Source organism: Canis lupus, chromosome 27 (genome assembly GCF_011100685.1).
Source record: "Canis lupus familiaris isolate Mischka breed German Shepherd chromosome 27, alternate assembly UU_Cfam_GSD_1.0, whole genome shotgun sequence".
NCBI classification, from domain to species: domain Eukaryota; kingdom Metazoa; phylum Chordata; class Mammalia; order Carnivora; family Canidae; genus Canis; species Canis lupus.
This window is the reverse complement of record NC_049248.1, coordinates 27,783,815-27,797,231: the sequence shown is the minus strand read 5'-3', so window position 1 is coordinate 27,797,231 and position 13,417 is coordinate 27,783,815. Positions and strand designations below refer to the sequence as shown.

General features: G+C 39.5%; 1 protein-coding gene across 6 annotated transcripts in view; it reads right to left on the bottom strand.

Annotated features, from left to right (window-relative positions):
• Positions 1 to 13,417, bottom strand: part of FAR2 (fatty acyl-CoA reductase 2) — a 131,697-nt gene that overhangs the window by 108,413 nt on the left and 9,867 nt on the right. For 4 of the 6 annotated variants that reach the window (XM_038577162.1, XM_038577160.1, XM_038577165.1 and 1 more), the window contains exon 1: positions 1,486 to 1,657. The exons of the other annotated variants lie outside the window; for them this stretch is intronic. The gene's annotated coding sequence lies outside the window, so the exon portion shown is untranslated. Of the gene's footprint in view, positions 1 to 1,485; positions 1,658 to 13,417 lie in introns of those variants that run through there. 6 annotated transcript variants of the gene reach the window in all.

Below are 13,417 nucleotides of genomic sequence, written 5' to 3'. Positions count from 1 at the left end.
GGGAAGGCCTGCAGCAGAGCCGTCCCTCATAGCCCTTGGAAAGAAGCAGTTCTGCTAACATGTGGATCCCAGATATCTAGCCCATGGAATTGTGAGGAAATACATTTCTGTTGTTTAAGCTGTCTGTGGTACCTTTTATGACAACCCTAGCAAATTCATACAGTTGAAATAATGTCAGCAAATTCAATAAGCATGTAAAGCAAGCAATATGTTGCTAGCAAAAAAAAAAAAAAGATCATCTTTCAAGAAGTTGTCTAGCATCGGGTTTCTCTGATTTTTGTGTCTTATATTCCACAAAGCAATATCAAAGAACCTGGGCCTCACCATGCTGGAAAAACAAAGCTGTCCTCCCTTTTTATTCTAAGAGGAACATTGATTTTGCAGGTATGTTTTGAAAAACACTTTTACTTTATGTAAGTTTTAAGAACATGAGAGAGTGGCAGCATTGGGAATCCATTTTACTGAGAATTCTTTTCCATAGTTGTTCTTATTGTTGTCATTGTTATAATAGAGCTGTATCCAAAGCAGATCACTATTCCTGAGGGCCCTCAGAGGACCACATTGGGGTTCCAGCCCCACAGGGGCAGGGGGAGAGGGGGCGTGTAAGAGAAGTGAGTGAAGTAGGTTTGGTGTCTGAGGGCATGTAAAGGGGATGCCAACCCTGAGGCTGGGCAGGACAGCAGACCCAGAGTGGCCAGAGAAGAGCAACCTGGAGTCCCAGATCTGACCCCCAGATGAAAATTATTGGTGTAGTCTCCATGTAGCAGACCATGAGCAATGTGTCTTATCGGAGATGCCACTGACTGCATTTGAAACTATGGAGCCAAGGAGAGATGATCTGCTGTTTTTGGATCGCCATATAGCTCCTTCATAGCAGCAGCATAGGTAAATTCAGTTTTCCTTACATCTTTTTGCATGCTTCTTGTTTATAAAGGCAATCCATCTTCTAGACAGAAATATGGCTGCTGATTTTTTTAGGCTTACGTTATAATTGTTATTTAATTGTAAGTTTGATGATTACATGTCATCTTGTGGGAAACCGTGGGACGTGTCTGTAAAATGAAGATAGTAATATCTTCTAGAGCCCAGAACCAATGTCCACTTGAGATTTTGTCCAGCTGTGAGGTCAATGAGTGGGTGGAGTTGATGACAGTTTCAATGCTTTTTTCAACCCAGTCCCCATTTTAATCATTTGCAAATGCCTTTTTACTTATCCAACTTTACAGGATTTGATCATTTGCAAATATCTTTTTAGTTATCCAACTTTACAGAAGAAAACCTGAGGATGGCCCTTTCTACGCTAGCCACAGAAAATTTGGTCATACACCAATTCTTGTCTGGAGAAATGCCCCTGTGATGGTGAACAGAGTCTCTGGCATAGTTCTCAATGGCATCATTATTCTATTCATATTTTTCCACAGAAACATCTGCATAATAATATGTTCTAGTAAGAGCATAATAAGAAGAAAAAAGAGTCTCCCTTACAAATTTTGAATCAAGACAGCAGCCACAGCCAGCTCTGATGTCTGCTCTGTCGATGAGGGGAATTTATGCAGCAGGTCTCCACCTGCTTTGTCACCCTGGATCCAATGTAGTCAGAAAAGCCTGGAATAAGACTGATGAGGTTTGCTCTAGTGTGTGAATGTCTGGATGCCCTCTGAGGGCATGCAACATCATCTCCAACTGAATTGGCTCTGTTCATTGTTACATCATCTGTGAACCTCTTCAGGCTCTTACCCAGGATTATTGAAAACTAACTACACTTCAGAAAGGTCTGGGATCCAGATAAGGTTGGCCATTGCTTCATGCTATGATGTAAGCGCTGTGTGCAGCTCTGTTTTGCTTAACCGTGTTGACGAAGGACAGGATGTCAGCATGGCTACATGAAATTCACTGATGGTTTGTTAAAGAACAAAGAGTCTCTGCCTTCCCTACAACCAAACCTACCACTTTTTCTCTGAAAAAGTATTTAGTGGATTAACGTACAATTCCCTTTTTGTCATTTTCATTTTCTGTGACACTGTCACGGGAAAAAGTCCAAGTGAACACAGAGTGCCTATGGTAGAATCAAGGAGCCTAAATGATTACACACTGGATTAGTGACTTGGGGCAAAGGTAACACACCTATATTTTTTACGTAGTATATTTGGAGTATCATTTCCCCAGTCTTTGTCATAAGCAATTATATATTTTAGATTTTTTATTCAATTATCATAAATTGCTACAATCAGGGTGATGTGCGGGCTATAGTTATTATTTGATTTTTCTCTCGATTTTCAACGGCTTCATCTAAACTTCATTCCCTTTAAATACAAATGAATTTCTTCTCCTTAAAGAGTTCTTTCTTTTCTAGGTTGAAGAAAATAATGCAAACCAAATAAAAATGTTCAAAATATTGTTTCTGCCACTGGTAAATTACCTGTCTGCTTTTGCTGTTTTTATCCAAACTCAGCTAGAGTTGTGATGACTGCACATCACAGAGTTTAGTGGTAGGCCAGTGGCATCATGACGTGATGCACACCCCAGCAGTAAAATGACTAAGAAAAACAAATGTATACCTTGCTTCAGTAACAGTGATACCTTTGGCAATTACTGAAAAACAAAGAGCTTTTATCTATTAGGAATTAAATTTTCTGTTTAAACCAAGTTGCTAAACATTTTCCCAAAATTTTCAAGAGAGATAAGAGCAATTTAGATAGCTTAAAATTAAAATGTAATAATGAAGGTCATAAAAAGTGATCTCCTATGTTTAGTGCTTTTGAAAACTTAAGAAGCAATAGGCACATAGTTTTATAAAAGGAGTGCAATATTTAAACTTTTTGATTCTTTAAAGTTTCATAAACTCAGGTTACCTAGTTTTTACCCTCAATATTAAACTTTAGCATTTTGTTTTGTTTTTCAATTTTTACTCTAGCGTTTTTATAAGATGAATATTAAATTATTATTATTATTATTTATAGTTTGCATTACTTTCTATTCATTTATTCTGAGCCTGTTCTTTAGAAATGAACTCTTTTAGCTTCTGTACATATACTAAATTATATGCCCCACAGGGCCTAATCCATTGGCAAATATACCACTACTCTCTACCCCCAGAAAGGAGGTGACTCAATACTTTCAAGGTAACTTGACACTTGCTAATAGTAAAAGATCCCCCAGGTCCCCTCTTAATATCATAAATGACACTAATTTCTGCCAACAGAGGTAAGGGTTCATCTTATTGCATGCTCTTCTCTTATGGAGCAAGAGCCAAAGTTCAGCAACTCCCAATTGGTTTCTGGTTTCAAGCCAGGATAAACTGCAAAGAAAAGGCTTCCTCTGACATCTGTGTTTAATCTTCTTTGACACATCAAGAACTCACCTTCTGGTACTTTCTGGAATCCTGAGTATAGAAACTATTTGTGTTTCTTCTATGAGGATATACACATTTATTTAGACTATACTTTTTATTTTTGATGCACGATTTCTCCAAGAATTTCACCTCAGCAACTGATAATCAGAATTTTTTATTTCATGGTCCCTATCATTGTCCTTAAATTTCTTACTTTCACCATGAGGTTTCCCAGTTGGTGTTCTGATACCACCTCTAGTCATTAGTCAAAGAAGCAAGTCATGTTCACATACTCCTCCAAAGCAAGTATTTTTCTTAATGAAGGTGAACTATCAACATGGAAGAAGAAAGTGATGAAATAAAGCACCAAATTGTCAGAATAATTCATGTTCTCTTTTTTGATTCTAGTATTTATATGACAACTCTGGACAGATTGCTTGATTAGAATAGCTAGTGTAAATTACCTCTGGGAAAAGTTCAACCATAGCAGGAAAAGTGATATAGGGTGACAGGGTAGCAAGAGAAGAATAGAAGGACAAAAAATAAAGGTGTGTGTGGGAAGTTCATTTGTGGGTGAAATAGGATGTTTGAGCATCAGCTAAATCTCAGAAGAATTAGAAAAGCAGGAGAGAATGAGAATAAGTGGAATGGAGGCTCTGGGAGAAACATAGAGCAGGAGCACAATTGATAAAAAGAAGGAGGAGGAGGAGGAGGACAGCCCTGAAGACAGGACAGCTAGTTCATCCTCTAAAAGTGAAGAGGGGTGCCTGGCTGGCTCAGTGGGAGGAACATGGGACTCTGGAACTCCTGGTCATGAGTTTGAGTGCCAATGAGTATAGCAATCATTTTAAAAAGATTTGTTTAAATATATCAATAAACCAATAAAAAGAAGGAAAAGAGGTAAGAGTGGGTGGGGAGGTACATAAATTGGGAGGTTGGAACAGAACCTGAGATAGACCTTTGGTTACTTCTCTTTTCCCTAAGGACTATATGCCAAGGTCATATTTTGTCAGTTAAAGAGCTGTTAAGTAAAGGAAGGTACTCCTGGAAAAGGAATAAATGTTTATAACCATTGCTTTAGATGGGAAAGAAAATAGACCAGAAACCAGCAAGGAAGCTGAAAGCAGCAGTGAGTCCAGCTGAGGTTAAAGAGAAATCTGTCCTATCCCTATTTCACACACATACTTCCCTGGTTTTCTCCAGCAGCCCCTGACTGCGTGCAGTTGGAGCTGGGAAAATGGGTTGTTGGCAAGACCCAAATTTGGGGGCATGAGCAATGGATTTAGAGGGAAACAAATGGGAAAAGTAGGAGGCAGAGGAAGCTGACTAAGAGATAAAGTAATGGACCTACTCTGCACAGAGAAGAAAGGAAGCCAGGAGGAAACTCATGTACTATGAAAATGTGTGTGTGTGTGTGTGTGTGTGTGTGTGTGTGTGTGTTGAGCAGACAGGAGGCAAAAAATGACCAGAGGTCTTGCTGTATTGGGATTGGAGCTTGGGCAGGAGAAAGAAAACAAGAGAGCTAGAAGTAAAGAATATCGCTCTCCATGTGTGAACCATTAGATTGAGATGTAGCAGTCTGGAACAATACTGAACCCCCAGGGATGGGTCTTGGAAGTGGGTTTCTAAAAACATGGGGTTTACAGGACACCCGGGTGGCTCAGCAGTTGAGCATCTACCTTCGGCTCAGGTCGTGATCCCAGGGTCCCGGGCTCGAGTCCCACATTGGGCTCCCTGCATGGAGCCTGCTTCTCCCTCTGCCTGTGTCTCTGCCTCTCATGAATAAATAAATAAAATCTTTAAAAAATAAAAACACGGGGTCTAGGGCTTAAAATGAAAGCTGAAGAAGATGTGAGGTCAAGGCACGAGAGAGCTGTGTGTCCTCCACATGGATATTGAACTTGCAGAGACTCTCAGAAGTTGAAAGGAATGGACATAGGTGAGTTTCATATTTGACAAATATCAGATAATGATCTGAAGTGAAAGGTAATAGTATCAGGGACTGGGAGAAGCTGTCGAAATTGCAAAAGAAGAGAGGTTTTCTTTTAGGGAGAATGTGGGGATCTGCATTAGGGGCATGGGAATGAGGGACAACGTGTGGCCTACCTCACAGGGTGCTTCTGAGGCTCACATTAAGTAATGGCTGTATACGTCTTCCAAAGAGTATAAAATAGAATTTAAATGGAAAGGGTTACTATGGTTATTATCATTATTATCATTATTTGTGTGTAAAATTATATACAGATATAGACGTCGGAAACACACAAAAAATTACCAGTCTTATGTGTTATCGATACTACATTACTATTAATAATAGCAACTCTTGTCATATCTTACACATATCTTCACAGTTCTTAAAGGGTTTCATGAGCACATTTTAGTATTTTTTCACCACTGTCCTGATAGTGTAGATGTTATTATCCAGAGAGGTGGAAACTGAGGAACAGATATGAGTGATTTGGCCAACGCCAATTCCAGTGCCAAGAGCTAAGACTTGTTTTGATCAAATCAACTGCAGCCTCCTAACTCTCATAGATAATGAGGGGAAAAAAACTTTTCACCAGGTGTTCATTTGCTTCCTGCTTTTCCTATAAAACAACATCTAGAACACAGGTACACCTGATAACTCTCTGTTCTATATTTTTTTTTCTCAACCACTGTACATTAGACTATTAGAACTCTAGGAGCACAAAGGTACTGAATTTGCAAGGAGACTATCCTCAGCAGTCAATTTCCTCTCCAAGGCTTCAAATATTCGAATTATTTACAAAATAATTTTGTAAACTGTCTCTTGGGAATAAAGACAAATCCGTGATTTTGTTCCTGAGAAACTGCCCATCAAAAAATGAATATAGAATCATTTTTCCTTGATTTTCAGGAAAATCTGATGATAATACAAACATGTCTACTACATTCAAACAATGGGAGTATTTCAACACCAAAGGCATTCTTTAGACTTGCTCTCAAAATAGCCTTTTTTTTTTCTTTTTTACGTAAGCTCTATGCCCATTGTGGGGCTAAACTCGTGACCCTGAACTCATAACCCTGAGATGAAGAGTTACGTGTCCTATTGACTGAGCCAGCCAGGCACCCCTCAAAATAGATCTTTTTTAAAGACTTTATTTATTTATTCATGAGAGACAGAGAGAGAGACAGAGAGAGAGAGAGAGAGAGAGAGAGAGGTAGAGACACAGGCAGAGGGAGAAGCAAGCTCCATGCAGGGAGCCCAACGTGGGATTCGATCCCAGGTCTCCAGGATCACGCCCTGGGCCAAAGGCAGTGCTAAACTGCTGAGCCACCCGGGCTGCCCTCAAAATAGATTTTTGAGTTGGAAATGTCTCTCTTTACTAAAGTTATGCTTCAATAATGACTGTATTTTTATATTAATGCTTGCATTTTAAACTGTGTGGGCCTTATTTTCTTCATCTGTATACTGTGTAATCCCTAGGATTGATGTGATATGGTATGTCAAGTGCCTACCTAGCACAGTCTCTTGATTCATTAGTCAGTAAACAGTACAGGTGTTTCCAATCAGCCATTAATTCTTATCCCTCATTTCATCATTTGAGAATTTCCCTCCTTTGTAAGAATGGTATTACTGTGCTGACATCAACAAGAGGACACAGATCATTACAACCTTGAGTCTGAGACCATAGCCTGAGCAGATGTTCACAAACTCATTACTTCAATAATAAAGCAAATAAGGAAGGATCTGTTTAAAGACACAAAAATCTCAACGGAAAGAGAGAACATTTGGTAAATTCACCAATATTAATAGTAGGAAGACTTGTTCTTCAAAAAATACCAAAAAGAATGTGAAAAGACGAGTCATAAACCAGGACATATATCATGTGAATCATGGTTAATGTATGGGTAACACTGGGCAACAGCCAGTAAACAATTTCTTAAGGAACTGTACTAGTAGTGCTTTTACTTGGCAAGGGCATTTTTCTAGTTTTCTTTTTTGCTACTTCTCTAACATCTCTTTGCATCTTGGTTCACACACACAGTTGGATCCTCATCATACAGGCACAGTAATATTCTTCAAATGTCATGCAGTCAGAGTGTGGTTCCCCAACAAGCTCTGCCTCATTCCCATTCCTCAGTTCATAGCTTAGGCTTGGCTGGAGCTCCTCTTACCCCTCTTAGCTCTCCCCAATTCTGGATCTCCCTCTTAGATGGAGACCAGACCACTCTTAGATGTCCTTAGCTTCTTTAACCCTCCCTGCAGGGCCAGACTAATGTCTGGAATGCAGAGGGCCCTCAGAAGGTGGCTGACCAGTACTCATGCTACATGGGGGAGATGGACTGGAGGCCCTTGGATGCCAAGGACTGGGCTGGAGGGGGAGGGCAGGGGTTTGAGGAAAGAAGAGAGAGGAGAAGCTAGGTTCAACCCAGGAACTTTGATGTTAAATTTCCCTTTTGAGTAGAAACCAAGGAAAGCACTGGAAATAAGCAAAATGGCAGTGGATTCCAGCACTGAAGGTGAACATGATTGTACCTTACAGACAAATTGCCTAACCAAGACCTCATGACTGCCTAAACATACAGATGGGAAAGAGATCTGACACAGACATACTATGCAACGCCTAATCTTCCTGGCCAAATGAAACTTGTATAGTAGATTATGAACCAGACAAATGCCATAGTAATAAAGAAAACACCTCCATGTTACCTTTTTGGGTTGAGCACTATCCTTTGCATGTGAGACATGTGAACTCATTTATGTCTCAGCACAGCCCTTTAGAAAGTGTGTATTACCCTGTACAATTGCCAAAACTTAACCATTTTGACCTACAAATGGCAACTGTTCATGGTACAGCCTGCATTTTGTCTGCATTTTATAGATGAAGGAATCTAGATGCATAGCACTTAAGTAACTTGCTAGAAAGTGTCAAACTTTTTGGGCCAGGCAACCAGGCTCCTGTTTCTGTGGTCATTACTAACAACCAAAAATACCCTGACTCTCCACCACACTGAATTAAAATGAAAGAAGTGGTTTCTCCCAACCTAAAAATTCTATCCATGAATTGGTGCCATATCATTCCCAGTCTCCGCACACCAATCTGTTCACAACATGCCTACTTCTTTTGAAATGATATCATTGCTCACCCTGTCACTCAGCTGGAAACCTCAGAATCAAATTTTATCTTTTTAAAAAAATTTCTCTACCAGAATAAAAAATATTTATTAAGTTTTTGCCAGCAGAAGCTGCACAATGATAGGCCATGAGAGCTGGAAGGGGCTTTAGAGATAATCTCGCCATGTTCTAAGGCAGACATAGTCACAGGTGGCAGGATCAGGATGAGAGTCTGTATTCCCGAGTTCTAGTCTTTTCTTTCTCTGCCTCAGCTTTTACATTGGACTAATGCTATGGATCTTTGTTTCTACAGAGTGACAGGACCAATTTTAACTTTTAACTGTTGCATATGACAATAGTTGGGCTCACTGGACACTTCCTCTCTACCAAAAGACTCTTCCAGGTGGTTTACATGTATCAGTTCACGAATCAGTGCAACAACTCTATAATATTTTCTATTATAAACCATGTTTTGTAAATAAGAGACTGAAGCACAGATAAATTAAAGCCATTTACCTCAGGTCACTAAGCTTGTAGACTAGCTCAAGGACATGCCATATACATTTGTAGATGAGACCACATGGCCTTATACCCTTCATTCCACCCTACCCTTCACTGGGTAAGACTTAGTCTTATCTCCTTTGGGAAGCAATTCCCAATTCTCCCCCACTCTGGCTAAATTGAAAGTCTGATCTACCAAATTCTCAGAGCCCTCATTCAATATCACACTGCATATAACTGATCACTTACTTGTCTTTCTCCACTGGATTGCAAACATCCTGAGGGCAGTGACTGTGTTTTATTCTTTGTAATATTCATGGGATTTGACGTACTACCTAATAGTAATCACTAAATATTTGTTGAATGAATGCATAAAAGAATGAATGGCCAACCTAATTAATCTGCTTGCCTTCAATTTCTCATTATTTCAGCTATCTTGTATCTTAAGGTGAGTTGAGATAACTAGTAAGACATTTAGTGTGCAAGTTCAATGAAGACAAGTAAGCCCTTTGTTATCTTCCTTAAGAACTGTTTGATTTTTGTTCCTTAAATTTATCATAAATTTTTTTTAAATCTTTTTAAAGATTTTATTTTATTTTTTGTTTTTTATTTATTTAATTGTCACAGAGAGAGAGAGAGAGAGGCAGAGACACAGGCAGAGGGAGAAGCAGGCTCCATGCACCGGGAGCCCGACGTGGGATTCAATCCCGGGTCTCCAGGATCGTGCCCTGGGCCAAAGGCAGGCGCCAAACTGCTGGACCACCCAGGGATCCCTCGATCATAAATTTATCATTCTATTAGCATAGTAATTTTCTCATCCATATCTCAGACACAATTTTTATACTTTGACTTTTGAGTGTGAATTAAACAAATTTATTTTATTTTACCTAACCTATTAGACCAGAAACTAAGTCCAAATAAGCAGGTAAATAAGTACTTTGACCTTAACACTGAGGGTTCTAGAATATTCATAGTCACATGGGCCTCAGATATCTTTATAGCAAGATATATTTTAAGTGATTTTATGCTTAAATGTGTTAGTTCTAACTGAAGTGTCCAAACTGTTACTATGTCCTCCGATTTGCAATCATCCTCAGAATTCTAATAAATGGCACTAAGTCAATTGGATATCAAGATGGAAAATGTATTATTTCTCATATCATATAAAGAATTAATTCCAGATGGATAGAAGATCTTAGTACAAAAGACAAAACTTAATAAAACCTTTAGAAGAGAACATCTTTCTGATCAAGGCAAGTAACTTGCCTTGAACATCTTCAATCCACTAACTATAGAAGAATAATACTAATTTTTGAACTCTATTAAAATTAAGAATTTGTGTTCATCAAAAGAAAAAATTCAGAGAGTAAAAAAACCCAGTTGGAAGAAGGCATTCACAATACATAAATCCAACAAAGGAATTATATCGAAAATGTATAAAATATATGCGCACATAGTTAAGAAAATGACAAATGGGTGGGGAAAGACTTGAGTGCTTCTCAAGAGAAGAAATCCAAATGGCCAATAAATATGTAAAAAAGATTCTGTCTTGTCAGTCACCAAAGAAATAAAAACAAATCCATGATGCCATACTGGAGTACTGGAATACTATATAGCAATGAGAATGAAAAATTTACAAATTCACACAATTTAGATGAATCTCACAAACACAATGTTGAATGAAGAAGTCAGACACAAAAGAATGCATACCATATGACTTCCTTTATATAACTCCAAAAACTGGTGAAGCTACTCTATGACTTAGAAGTCAAGATAGTGGTTATTTTTGGAGGCAGTAGGTAGGGACTGGATGGGAGCATGAAGAAGGTGTATGGAGTGCCCATGATGTTTTGTTTTTTTGATCTGGAAGCTGGAATCTGAGAGATGCTTGAGCATGTTCAACTTATTGCACTTATGACATATTTACTGTTCCATATATATGTGATAAAAAATAATAAAAATCACTCAGAGAAGAACCTCTTGGTGAAGGCAATAACCATTACTTCTGTTCATTATTACTTTATATAAAAATGCATATAGCTTTTTGGTGTTTGTTTTTAGCAACATATGCCATTGTGTAAGGAAGAGTCAAGTGTCAGTTTCCTGGGTTTTAGGTGTTGAATTGTGTCTTCTACAGACTCATAAATTGGAGACTTAAACCAGTATTATGATCTCAGGATGTGATCTTATTTGGAAATAGGGTTGTAGTAGAAGTAACAAATTAAATCAAGGTGAGGGCAAACTGATGTAGGTGCCCACTGGTGTTCTTATAAAGGGGGAAATGTGGACACAGATACACGTGTGTAGAGGGAAGATGAGGTAAGGACACAGGGAGGGGATGGCTACCTATAAGCCAACAGGAGAGGCCTGGAAGGGCACTCTCCCTCACAGCCTTCAGAAAGAACCAACCTCGCTGACATCTTGGTCTTGGATGTTGGGTTTCTAGTCTCCAGACCTGTGAGACAATACATTTCTGTTATTGAAACCACTCAGTTTATGGTAGGTAGTTACAGCAACCCCAGCAAACCGGGTAAACTGGTAGGTGAAGTAACTTGCCTCTGGATACCCAGCCAGGTAACAAGAAGAGACGGTGGTGTTAAAGGTCTTTTGCACTGGGAACACCCACTCCCCACTCCCCACTCCAAAACTACCTCAGCTAGCACCTCACACACTTGGTAAGGCTGCTCTGGGAAATGAAGAATAATGGAAGGTGTTATGCAAAGGGGCGATCCTTTTCCAATCTGAAGCAATGTAATGCTCTGAGTCATGTGACACATAGAGGAAGATGGAACAGAAGAACCTAAGCATGCCAAACACTTGTATAGATCCTGGGAGGAATCCTCAGAAAGGATATTCTGACCTGGCAGTGTCCTGGGTCTGGAGTACTTCAAAGAGGTAAAATGGTCCCCTGAAGTATTCCTAAAGCAGTGGTTCCAATCATGCTTTGATCTTGACCTCTTTGAGGATTCGTGGAAAGTCAAAAGTGCCTTCATCAGACAAGTGTCCATACTCATCTGATTTAAGAGTATAGGGAAGGATTTTTAGGGCAGAGGATTGGTTTTTGATCTCTCTTCTAGAAAACAAAGATGGATGGCTAAAGATATGGGGTTTCCACTTATCATCTCAGAGGGAGTCAGCAACAACTGGTCTTCTCCAAGACTCAAAAGGTATCATTCTGGAAACTTTGTAAATTCCCTCCATTGGTTGGTTTTTCTCTTCCCCTATCTTTTCTTCCAGAACAACAAGCAGTTAATTACTTAAAACACAAAGAAACCATGTGGCTGCCTTCAGGGGCAGGAAAGGAAGAGGAAGCCTGAGGATAGAACCTACTCCACAGCCAGGTATGGGGAAAGAGTGAGTAACTAACTGATAGGAGAAGAGCACAGGTAAATCAACCCTCAGGACCTGTGGTCAATAATGAAGAACATCATTCCCTGGGGCAGAATTTTCATTCTCTTCCTTTCAGAATTTCTAATATTTCATTTTAACTCCATTTGCCAGCATACTCTTTTTTTAAAGATCTTATTTGTTTATTTGAGAGAGAGCGAGAGAGAGCAAGCACAAGTTGGGGAGGGCAGGAGAAGAAGCAGACTCCCTGCTGAGCAGGAAGCACAATGTGGGGCTTGATCCTGGAACTCTGGGATCTTGACCAGCAGGTGAAGACAGATGCTTAACCAACTGAGCCACCCAGGTGCCCCTGCCAGCATACTCTTGTTGCTGTGAACTGTGCAGGACTATAGGAAGCAAAATCACTAACTGGGTCTGGTTAGGAAGGTGAAGAAGGGGAAATAAAAACATGTGAGTATTTTATATTTTACACTGAAGATCTTTACTGAAAGATTTCACAAACTCCAAAGCTATAACTGGTTAAACATCACTCAGAGAGTGGGGGGCACTAAAGTTTAAAGGCAGGTGACATACCTTGTTCAGCATCATATTTGAAGAGCTAAACACTCTGTCTGGCACATGGCTGATTCTCCAAATGTATTAATAAATGAAGGCATAAAAGAATGAAATGGTCATGAGACTTGCAGTCATAAGATTTGGATACTAGTGTACATTCATCCATTAAATAGATGTGTGACAAGTCACTTTATGTCTTTGGGACTGGCTTTTCTATAAAGTGGGGGACCTGGACTGCATATAGAGGAGGTACTCGAACACTCTATCACTTAGAATATGAATATACTTAGTTAAGGCAATGCTATTTGCAGTGCCCACTCAGTACAGTAGATAAGAAGGTGTGGTATGGGCCGACACGTAGCATGTCCAGGAGTTCGGGGAAATTTAATTTGAGAAAATTTCACTCTGTCCTTCAGAAAGTGAGACCTAAATTTATCTAAGGCGCAGTCCTGTGATTTGTAATGCACTCAGTGGCACTTGCATAACTATTGCTTCAGGCAGGGAAGGGACCAAAGTAGGAGGAAGAGAAGGGAGAGGCAAAGTCTGAATTCTACTAGGGAGAGAGTTTTGACAAGTACGACTGCTCTTTTGGATGAGAGAAA